This window comes from Dendropsophus ebraccatus, chromosome 11 (assembly GCF_027789765.1).
Source record: "Dendropsophus ebraccatus isolate aDenEbr1 chromosome 11, aDenEbr1.pat, whole genome shotgun sequence".
Lineage (NCBI taxonomy): Eukaryota > Metazoa > Chordata > Amphibia > Anura > Hylidae > Dendropsophus > Dendropsophus ebraccatus.
Genome location: NC_091464.1, coordinates 42,720,130 through 42,732,606, shown reverse-complemented (window position 1 = coordinate 42,732,606; position 12,477 = coordinate 42,720,130). Strand labels below are relative to the sequence as shown.

At 40.9% G+C, this 12,477-nt stretch overlaps 1 protein-coding gene across 1 annotated transcript in view; it reads right to left on the bottom strand.

The window, feature by feature from the left end:
• PITPNM3 (PITPNM family member 3) overlaps positions 1-12,477 on the bottom strand; it is a 332,363-nt gene that overhangs the window by 148,970 nt on the left and 170,916 nt on the right. The window lies entirely within an intron of this gene.

Here is a 12,477-nt window from a genome sequence, read left to right as displayed (position 1 = left end):
CCCAAGTAGAATAAGGAACTATAATGAGAAACAACCGACAAACGATTCTAAAGGTAAACAGAGTGTTCTGATGCAATAAAACATGTTGCCTTTTCGGCAAATCCATTGAAGAAGGAATAACAACCATCAAATGTAGGAAGTACCAGAGCTTCAAAATTAAGCACCATCTGACTTGTGCCTCCAGCTATGTTATCTATGTGATAGAGTGCTCCTGTGGTTTGAAATATGTTGGGCGCACCCTACACCCATTACATCTCAGCCTCAATGGGCATAGACTAAACATCAAGAGGGGATTTTCAAAAGATGGCCTCTCATGGCACTTCTTTAAAAAACATGAATGCAACTTTAGTGAACTTAGAATATACCCCATAGATCATATACCATCAACTGCAAATAACTGCCTTGGGAACCTCATACGACAAGAAATGTATTGGATATGTAATCTAGACACCTTGCAACCTAATGGCCTCAAAAGAGGTGACTGAAATAAGGTACATTGGAGCCTCTGTACCTTATATCCTAGTACATACTATTCTTTCCCCATCTAGCTAGATCATGTAAATAGTAACACAGAACATCAGCATGGCTTCTACAAATTCATCCTTTTAACCCAACTTCAATCCCTACTTTCACCTTAGTCTTTAATTCATGCTAAATACCTTACAGATGTCCATCCCCATGCACCTCTCTAATACAAAAGCCCAGTGTAAAGGGTAATTATTTGAGAATAGTCTACCCTATCCACATAATTCTGACCTGTCCTCCTCTTCTTTTAAAATAACTTTTAAAGTAATTTATAAGAAATAAAAAAAATAAGTAAACTAAAAAGTTTTCAGTGGAATCAAACATGCAACCTACTGCTCTGTACCTGGAACACTTACCTTTGCACCATCTATGTCTATTGCCTACAAGAGGATCTCCTAGCACAATGTTATAATTCTTTTTTAAAATCGGGTCAGCCCCGTTCCAAGTCACTATACGTATTTATTTAGGTTGCCAAATCTTGCATAACTGTCTATACATATGTTCTTATAAGTTTCTTTCGCATACTCTTTACAATTATATAATTTGAACTGCACAAATAGGTCATTTCTAACTAAACAAATGAGGAACCTCTGTGATTCCCGGGGATTTTTGAAATCCCCCTGACTGTATTGTACCTAGAATTGCAACCTTGACAGAGGAATCCTTAGGGGAAAAAAATCTGTTACTCTCACAATTTGTCACTTCCGGTGGTAGTGCACTCATGAGGTTTTAGCGTGAATTGACTGATATTTTAGCCAGAGGCAATTCCCCAAAGCAGCCCAACCAACCAACACCAGGAAGCCATAAGTACCATATCGATTTGTCATTGTTACTCTACTTTAGTTAGTGGGGCATCACCCCTGCTGAAACTTCCCCACTTAGCCAATCACTGAGGTAGCACACTTCTACTCCTAGTGGTTGGCTAAGGGGTCATTTTTCTTGCCGAGGTGAAGCGCCACTGTAAACCATGTAGGGGTAAAGCTCCAGGCCTGTACCATAAGCTGTGAAGGATCAGATTAGGAGAGTATTACTTGTTTTTTTTTTCTTTTCCCCTGACAACAAAAAAACTAATAAAAAAAATAAATCAGTCAAACTTAAATGTTACCTTGATTCCTAATATGTTTTTTTTTTTATAATGTACTAGTTTTATTAAAAAATTAATTTTACGTTTTAAGTATATAATTAAAACTACCCCGTATCCTAAAACCCTTATTTTTCCCTACCTAGGTAGGTTAAAGGGGTGCTCCAGCGTGGGGGTACTTTTTGGGGGGGACCGGGGAGGAAGTGGCTGAAATAAAAGACGTCCACTTACCTCCCCGGTTCCAGCGGCGGGTCCCGCATCACGGCGCTCCGGTCCCCGGTTCCCGGACGCTTCCGGGTTTCTGACGCCGCCCGAGACGCTACGTCTCAGGGCCGCTCAGCCACTCAGTGAAGGAGGCGGGATCTGAGCGGACTTCAAACGGATCCCGCCTCCTTCACTGAGTGGCTGAGCGGACCTGAGACGCCACGTCTCGGGCCCGCGTCAGACACCCGGAAGCGGCCGGGAAACGGGCACCGGAGCGCAGTAAGGGATTAAAAATATAGTGATTTATTTATTTGTCATTTATTTCCCATCGCAAGAATTGCTAACTCCCAAGTACATTTACCCCTATGAGAAAATTTCCAGCAAACAAACTTTAAGGGGAGGTAAGATCCAAGCTTTCCCTGATCTGAAAAAAAGATCCAAATATAATAATCAAAGCTGCAGATAAGGGGCTAGTAGTTGCAATGAATAAAACAGATTATACTGTACATAGGAGATATTGAGACAGCTGGGTGATGAATGATTATATGAAAAGAAACTTATTATAATCCCACACAAGACTTATTGAAGAAACTAGAGGAAATTGTGATAACAAAAAAAAAAAAAAAAGAAAAAAAAAGATTGAGTAAGTATTTTATAAACACATCTATGTATCCCTTCTTATTACTCTCTGCTGAAGATAAACAAGAACAATTGGGAGACCAATAGCTTTCAGTTGTTACTCTTTATTTCAACCAGCTGCCAGCTGCTGAGTCTTCCACTATGCTTAATGCCCAAAAAGTCAACTCATTTCTTTTGGACAGTAATTTTCTAAGCTACGCAAATGACTAAGATGCCGAATGAGTCATTGCCACAGCAGGAACTGGGTACTGATCCAACCCAAGGCCTCTAGTTTTAAATAGGGTCAAGGTATTTTTAAAGGAGAGGGGGTGTTGGCAGTAACCTTAGCAGTCATAAATAAGTGACAGTATCTTTAACAGACTTTACATACAGATCTTTGCCTTGGAGTTTATATATATATATATATATATATATATATATATATATATATATATATATATATATATATGGATAGCGTGTAGAGATTAGCGAACCGGGTTCGGGTTTGAGTCGATCCGAACCCGAACGTTCGGCATTTAAATAGCTGGGGCTGCTGAACTTGGTTAAAGCTCTAAGGTTGTCTGGAAAACCTGGATACAGCCAATGACTATCCATATTTTCTACATAGCCTTAGGGCTTTATCCAACTTCAGTAGCCACCGCTAATCAAATGCCGAAAGTTCGGGTTCGCTCATCTCTAATAGTGTGCAATGGGACAGAGTTCCGACTTCCTGGCATTATGTATCATTATGATGCCTAGAGCACCACAACCAGACGGGTGTGTCAGCCCAGTACCGCAAATATTTAAACTATTTTGGAGCTGCCAGGAACTCCAAGCTATGTTCAATTGCACACTGTCCGTATATACAGTAAATAAGGCCTTACTCTTAAACCTTAGGAACTGAGAATAAGGCAGGTAGCCACAAATATCTCCCACTCTAAAGTGAAAGGTTCCAATTAGAGATGAGCGAAACTACAATAGGAACAAATCAAATTACATTCCGCTAATCTGGCTGCGGGCTTTGAAGTCTGCTCTGCTCAGTGAAGTTTCTACCCAGGTAATGGGAAAAGATGTATCCTGTCCTTGGAAACATCCCCCAGTTTCCCAGGACTGGATCCATCTTTTTCCTGCACCTGGGGAGGAGTGGCAGGGAGCGGAGCAGCCCGTAGCCTGTTATGGAGAGAAATATTCCTCCATTGAGCACCATCGGCCAACAATGCAGCCTCTAAAGACAGCAGCCAAAGCTAACAGAAGAACAGAAACCAAAATGAAGTAATGATGCCATAGCGGTCATTTATTCTAGCAATATGCCCTTCATGTTATACTTCGACAATCTCTTTAAAGTATATTTTCAAGTAATCTATGAAAGCAATTTATAGCCTAAAAATAGACGATGCAGAGCGGCACAGTGTTTTCCCACAGATGATGGTAGTTTATATAAGCTTTATGTTGCCAATGTACTTTCCTGTAAATCTTGTATTTTGCTTCTAGAAATAAGTATTTCTGCTGAGTGCCATAAACAGCTCGCTGAAACCCATCCTCTTTGTCAGATCTATTTTAATCCACAGCTTGTTAGTAAACATTGTCTTTTCCATTAACCTCTTCTGTGCAGGGCTTTGATTCCCTACAGGATGGCAGGATACACAAGTGACATCAGACATGAGATTCGCCGCTTACAGTAGCAGCAGATGGTGTAAATGAGATACATTAAACCTGCTAATTGCTGCTATATTTTTGCAGATAGTCAGTAAGACATTGTGGCGTCTTACCGGAGCCAGACTGCAAGTGCAGTACCATGAATGGATGGACACGCTACTATTGTCAAAGTCTTCTGGTTGCCATAGTTACATTTCAAAGCCTTGCAGCAAATACCCATGCGGTGAGAGGCTGCTTTGGCTCTAAAGAATACGGTCAAGAATAAATCCAATAATAGCTGCTCATTATGAAGACAATAATGAAGAGATTTCACAGCGGTTCTTCATAAACCCTTCCCCTTTACAGACAAGGGGCTAATGATATTAATTTATAAATGACACACTCCAGTATATGTTCGCTATTGTATAAGACATAATGCCACGTGTGACTCTCCAGCTGTTATTGACCTCCAGAAGCTTAGGAATTGCATGCTGGGAGATTTAGTTATGTAAGAGGTCAAGAATAGGAATAAACATGACTTAGTAAGCAAACGTGAATAGATGCATGTACCACATTATGTGTTATTACTTTATTACTGTATGTAAGGAGAGTATCAATTGTGGGGAGATGTGTGTATATATATATATATATATATATATATATATATATATATATATATATATATATATATATCCCCCCATCGGACCGGTGATTCTATTCTATTCTATTCCATATCTCCCTTTCATCCACAGTCATTGTAGGGACCTTCACCCATTTGGGCACTGCTACCTAAGGCAGCCATTTAAATAGGCAGAGGGACTGGGCTGGGATTACTACTTTCCTACCCCAGACTTAAGTAAACAGTGATCACATGTGCGGAAAGTAGATGGGCATTGCGAAGGCTCCATGCAGTTTCTTAGTAACAACATGTAGGTTGTAGTGATGAGCGAATAGTGAAATATTCGAATATTCGATATTCATACAGATATTTCCCGAATATTCAATCGAATATTTGATCCCATTAAAGTCTATGGGAACAAGTATTTGATTATTGAAAAACATCTATTCGACCACTTGGAGGTAAAAACCGGAAGCTGGGGGATTTAAAGGCTTATATTTTCCGAATATTCTGTGAACTATTCGATAATATTCGATAGATCGAATACCTTAATATTCGATTGAATATCTATGCGATCAAACAGTATTCGCTCATCACTAGTAGGTTGTTTGAAATGTGCTAGGCTGTCCATCCAAATGTTACCACTCTTAGGCTATGTTCACACGCTGTGAACACCGGGCCGTTCCGTGACCCCGGCCGGGTCATGGAACGGCCGGTCCTAGCCCGGATCATCCCGGGTGATCTTTCCATCTGCGGAGCTCTGATGCAGGCACATCAGCTTGCGCCCGCATCAGAGCTTCCCTTAGCCCACAGTGAAGCAAGCGGCCGGAGCCGCTTACTTCACTGTGTTAGCTGCCAGGTCTTTCTGCGGTCGGAATTCACTGAATTCCGTCCGCAGAAAACTGACATGTCAGTTTTTTCCAGCGCCGCATGGGATCCTGTCTGGAGCGCATACGATGTGCGTACACTCCGGCCGGGATCCCGTTGAAAATAAGGCTATGTTACACACCGCAAAACTACGGCCGTAGTTCTGCGGCGAGAACTATGGCCGTAGTTTTACGTAGTGTGAAAATAGCCTTATAGTGTAAAGCTTTAGGGTGGGTTCACTGTACAAGATCCACAGCAGATTTGATGCTGTGTCCAGTTATTTAGTTACATTGATATCAAATCTGCTGTGGATCTGCTGCGGCTCCGCACCATGAAAACTCTGGCTATCCAGGCATTATGGGAATTGTAGTTTTCCAATAGCTGGAGGGCCTGTGTTTGACACCCCTTTTTTAGACCCTTAATATTACTCTCTATCCTATTCTTTCCTTTGGGAGAGATGTTTGGCTTTGTATATATCCCCAGTCAACGTTTTAAGACTCCTAGTTGGAGTGAAACATTGTCTTGAAAGGAATACAATATTCTCAAGGTGCTGTGAACTATTTTGCATATATTTTCTTTTGCCTAAGGGTATGAGAACACTACAGAAGAGAGGTGGAAATTTGAGCGGATTTCGTGTCAAATTGTGAATTGTCAAATAAAAGTATGATCATTATACGGGCTTCCCGCTGATTTTTGCACACAGCCAAATTTTTGGACGGAAGATTGTCGCCGATCCGCGTTCTGTCAGAAGAATTGACTTGTCAATTCTCTGGGTGGATTCAACTAGAGGAATCCTAGAGAAGTCAATGGGGCTTGAATTCTGCTCCTAATAATAAAATAATAATAATAATAATAAATATTTATTTGTATAGCCCCAACAGATTCCGCAGCACTTTTTAAAAAATATTTAAGTACAATATACAGAGCTGAATTGGCGAGGAATTTCAAGCAGTAAATTTCTCTCAGAATTTGCGCAAAGTTCTAAGAAAGAACTTTTGAAAAGTTGGTGTGTTGAGATAAAGAGGCAATTACTGTATCCCTATCTGGCAAAAAAGTTATTTAACATCAAAACATGGAGCAGTAGAACAAATCTACATGTATTTGCCCCATTCCCCCCCCCCCTCTTCTTGTATCTCTTAAAAAACTCAGTACTTCCTAAAGAAATAGTGGAGGACAGTCATGGAATCTTATGAAGTGACGGTTTATTTCACAAATAAGATTCGGTGAGTGCCCTGCACTATTTTTTAGAAGTATTTTGTTGTTCATTTTCTCTACTTGGAGACAGCTGCACCATCTTTGTGACAGTGAACTTGCTCTGCTGTCTATACGGCATTTTTCCAGGCTGCTTGGAGTGAGGGGAATGGTGCAGATTGCTGTATCTTGTACACTCATCTTAAACACTCAGGGGGACACTTATTAAGTCCGGCATTTTTTGCTCTGGGCTTAAAAAAATGGCACTGCAATGCTGAGGTTTGCCAGATTTTTTATATAGCGGTGCACAGCCTCTATATATATATATACAGCCCATCTGCACTGGAGCACTCCGTGTGCCCACCTAGTGAAACCTACACCAGTTCAGAGCTGGAGTAGGTTCCTTTAACAATTTTCTGCCAAAAAAATTTTAAATGTCATGCATTCAGAGACCAGTGCCGCATATCTATTCTAAATTTGGCACTAGAATAGAGTTCCGAATGCTGTTCTTCCAGCTTCCCGTCGCATTCAGTGGAACCTTAGGAGACGGAGAGATCTGCTTAGAGATGAGCAAATTTACAAGACTGCATCCAATTTTTCCAGGCACCGCTGACACTCACTTCGCTAACACTTCAAACTCGCTCATCTCTAGTCCTGCTCCATTTTCATATCTCCTGTCTTCGGTGAGAGACCCTGTGCCATGTAGGTCTATAGCACTGGGTCTCTCACCAGAAACCAGAGCTATGGAAATGGAGCAGGACTCCACAGTACAGTTCTACAGTATACAATGGGAAGAACAGTGGTCGGAGTTCTCTGCTGCTGTCAATGTTTTCACAGCTTTCGCTGACGTGCCGCTCCCAAAGGAAATAGCAGCTCAGCATAGACAGTATTAAGTATACACTGAGCAGCCATTTCCCAGTGGGAGCTGCACTTGAGAGGACATTGTTTAAACACTGACAGTAGCTGGGAGCAGGAAGTCCGAGAACCAGCATGACTGCTGGCGAGGAACTAAAAAAAGTCATTACGGGCAGTAGTGGGGGAGAATAAAAAATACACTATGCTTACCGTTCATGGAGCCAACGCTGCACCACATGACAGAACTCCCAAACACACCTGCTGTCCTTTTCTCCCTGGTACCAGGTACATAATGACCCAGGATCCACATCACAGACTGGTGGGATTTAGCTTACTCAGCCAATCAGTGACTGCAGCAGTATCCTGTCCCAGTCACTGACTGGCTGAGCGTGGCATCAGTTAGGCGGGTCATGACGTAGCCGCCTGGGAGCTCAGAAGACAGACAGCGGGGTCCAGGAGTGGGACGTAGCTCTGTGTGGGCGCCTTGACAGGTAACTATAACTTATTTTTTATTTTCCCTGCCCTTAATGATCTTTCAGTTCATCAACAGACTTCTACTTTAACCCTTTCCCTCCGCAGGACATACTGGCACGTCCTGCAGGGGGATGGAAGGTTCAGATAGGGGCCGCGCCGTCGCCGATCGGCCGCACCCGCTTATTAGGACAGTTAGATGCAGCTGTCAAACATGACAGCTGCCTCTAACTGTCTTGTGTCCCCCTCTCCCTGGTGTCTAGTGGGGGGGGAGATTCGGAGTACTGAGCGGGCCGGGACTCAGCATTGGAATGAAGCTGATCCCGGCTTGGCAATATATTTAGATGGTCTGCAGCAGACCATTATAATAGGGCACCGATCTGATGGATCAGTGCTCTATTATATACACAGCATTGATCTCAATGGGAGGCTTCCCAGGGGGCTTCTAATTGCTGTTAGTGAAAAAAAGTGTTTTAAATAATAAAAAAATCCCCTCCCCTAATAAAAGTTTAAATTACCCCCCTTTTCCCATTTTATAAATATAAATAAACAAACAAACAAACAAACATGTTGACATCGCCGTGGGTGTAATCGCCCGAACTATTAAATTATCACATTCCTGATCTTGTACGGTAAACAGCATAAGCGCAAAAAAATCCCAAAGTGCAAAATTGCACATTTTTGGCTGCATCAAATTCAGAAAAATTGTGATAAAAAGCGATCAAAAAGTTGCATATACGCAGGTAAGGTACCGATCGAAAGAACACATCATGGCGCAAAAAATGACACCTCACACAGCCCCATAGACCAAAGGATAAAAGCGTTATAAGCATGGGAAGAGAGTGATTTTAAAGAACATTTAGTTTTTTTGAAAGGTTTTGACTTTTTACAAGCCATTCAATAATATAAAAGTTATACATGTTACAGATCGCTTTAATCGTAACAACTTGAGGAATACGCATAACAAGTCAGTTTTACCATATGACGCATGGCGTAACCACAAAACCACCCCAAATAAAAAATATTGTTTTTTATTTTCAATTTCACTGTGCATATAATTTTTTTCTGGTTTCACAATATATTTTATGCAAAAATTAAGTCTGCCATTGCAAAGTACAATTAGTTGCACAAAAAAATAAGGGCTCATGTGGGTCTGTAGGTGAAAAAATGCAAGTACTATTTCCTTTTAAACCTGAGGAGGAAAAAACGAAAACACAAAAATGAATATCTGAGGGGGGGGGTTAAGTCTGGTAGAAATCTTGTTGTTCTTACCACAGATATATCCTAAAAACTATGCGGACTGTAATTTTTATTTCATGTCTGATGCATGACTTTATACTCTGTATTCTTCTACATTTAGCTGGGTTCACACTATGTATATTTGAGGCTGTATTTGGTCCTCATGTCAGGTCCTCATAGCAACCAAAACCAGGAGTGGATTGAAAACACAGAAAGGATCTGTTCACACAATGTTGAAATTGAGTGGATGGCATATAACAGTAAATAACGGCCATTATTTCAATACAACAGCCGTTGTTTTAAAATAACAGCAAATATTTGCCATTAAATGACGGCCATCCACTCAATTACAACATTATGTGAACAGAGCCTTTCTGTGCTTTCAATCCACTCCTGGTTTTGGTTGCTATACAGCCTCACAAATACAGCCTCAAATATACATAGTGTGAACCCAGCCTAATATTGATACATTGTACAGAATGTACCTTTTTTCTTTTATTGCACATTTATTTATTGAAATATTTGTTCTGTGGAAACCAATAAAACTTATTTGCTAATAAATTAAATTTGTTTCAGCTTAAACAATGCTGTGCAACATGTTCAGGAGAATTCTTACAAGTTTTACATCTTTTACATTTTTCTTATTTGATGAGCCGTTTTTTAGTGAACGGACATTGTTTAATTCTAAACCACAGCATTTGTTGTAAAACTATGGCTGGAATTAATGATCATGAACATTAATTCCGGTAGTGGTTTTACAACAACGGTCGTCGCTTGCACTCATCTGAATGTAGTGGGGACATAGCCTCAAACAGTAAGGATGGACTGGTATGTTTGTTAAATTATTAGGAATGTTTCTTAACAATGTTCCGTGCTTCTTTCACTTGCATTTCCCATAGCTAGACCTCTTTAGACAATTCTAAAAATATCCTTGTATCAGTGTGTAGTTTCTATACGAAACATAGTTGTAATCGCACTACAGTCCAAAGTTACTCCCCCACAAAGTGTGCAAGCTGAGTGCCCTCTGTAAAGATTGCTAACAGTGTCAAGCCATTAAAGGGGTAGTGCGGCGTTCAACATTTGTTCACTAAATAACACACATTACAAAGTTATCCAACTTTGTAATGTGAATTTAAGTGAATGGCCCCCTTCCCAGTGTTCCTCCCACCCTGTAAGTGTGGTGCATTATACTTATGTGTTCGCTGTCGAACCCAGCCGGCCTCCTGAAGATAACGTGTTCAACCCAAAATGGAGGCCAGGGTTGACAGTGATTCAGTGAGTATAATGCACCACACTTCCGGGGTGGGGGAAACACGGAGAAGGGGGTCATTCACTTAAATAACACACAATACAAAGTTGTATAACTCTGTAATGTGTGTTATTTAGTGAATAAATGTTGAACTCTGCACTACCCCTTTAACAACGCAGCAGAGTTGCTCAAAAAACACCAGCCGCACTGGAGATGCAATGACTCTTTTAGCCTACTGCGTAAGGACAAAAAGGACATTTAAGTGCCCCTGTACATTTTAATCCCTTTTCAAAATGTACCATATATAGTGCCTCTAATCCTGGTAACTTAACCCCTTAGATGCTGCGTCAATAAAAACTGTTGCCCTCTCCACTAGCTAAACACCACTCATTGATGCAATTGTGGGGTGCCATTGAGTTGTGATGGAACTTGGGGCATAGTGAAAGCCTCTAGGCCAGCTATACTAGTGAAGAGATCAATAAAATCACTGTATACAGCAATATATCAGAATTGCAGTGTACTATCAAAGTAAGTAATGAAATATTCTAAAGGTGTAAATAAGACAGGGAAACCAAAACCATTTAAATCTTTGTACTACTGTTCTAACACAGCCTGCCAGTATGGTAGTGTAAATATTAAAACAGTTTCAGTTTTTTGTACAATGTTCTCAAGTTTTTTGTGCAAAACACAAGAAAGGTAGCAAATTGTATTAACAAATAAACAATTGCTTAATTGCTTAAAATTTGTGACAATTATACACCCAAACTATTGATAATTTCCCCCTATGGTGCCTTTAACATGGCACTCCAGTGCATAGTAAGTGAGTAAGTTAAGTAAGTGATTTAAAGTGATGCAAATAAAGCTATTTCTTACAGTAGGGTCAGTTCTTTGCCCCTTGATACTGTGCACTGATACTGCTGTCCGACGCACTTACCACACCCCTAATGAAGAGGCTGCCCCTCTTCAGCAGCTGTCAGTACCGATGGGAAGTATCTATATTCATTAAGGGGCATCAAGGGATTAAATGCCACCCCTGTTCCACTGAATGGACTGATATGCATATTAGTAAAATGCTTACTTAAAACAGCACTATATTAAAGTACCTCTGTGTAATAGGTTATGTACAAAATTCAAAAACAAAACACTTTTTTTCTCAAATAAAAAAGAAATACTTTACAAACAACTCAGTTTATGGCTAATTAATCACACAAATTGCAACACCGTCCGTAATTAATTGAAAATACACATTGCGTTGAAGTCTATGGGATCCCGGCCAGAGTGTATACATTCTGTATCCACTTCAGTCGGGATTCTTTGCAAACGCACAAAAAACTGACATGACAGTTTTGTGCGGCCGCTATTTATTGAATAGTAGCAACACAAGACTGACAGAGTAGACAGTGTAAAGTATGGCCGGGGTGTAACGTACAGGCCGGGATGATCTTCACTGACACCGGGCATTCTGTGTCACAGATGGCTTACACACAGCTGCAAACCTCTGAAGGACCCTTCATCTTGTTGTTCGGGGGACATTGGAGGCACCAGCAGCTTCAAAAACTGGTCTGCTGCTATGACAAGGCATTTTTGCAGCTGTTTTTTTAACCTGACGTAGTTGCCTGTTGGAGTCCACAATTATCCCTCATCAGTGTGCACACGTGTGTGCTGGGAATCAGCTACATACTTCTTGATTGTGCGAGGATCACCATGAAGTGTCTTGGCAATGTTGATTGTAGTCATGCCTTGACCTAAACACTCCACAATTTGTTGCTTCTCAGCGGCCGAATGATCATTTTTCTTTCCCATTTTGGCTCAAAATGTAGGCTGCCTAATAATATGGGAGCCTTGCATTTAACTGGACACACCTGCCAAATTAGCACAGGTGTCTGCAATTGCTTTCAGTGATATTAAGAGCCCTGACACACA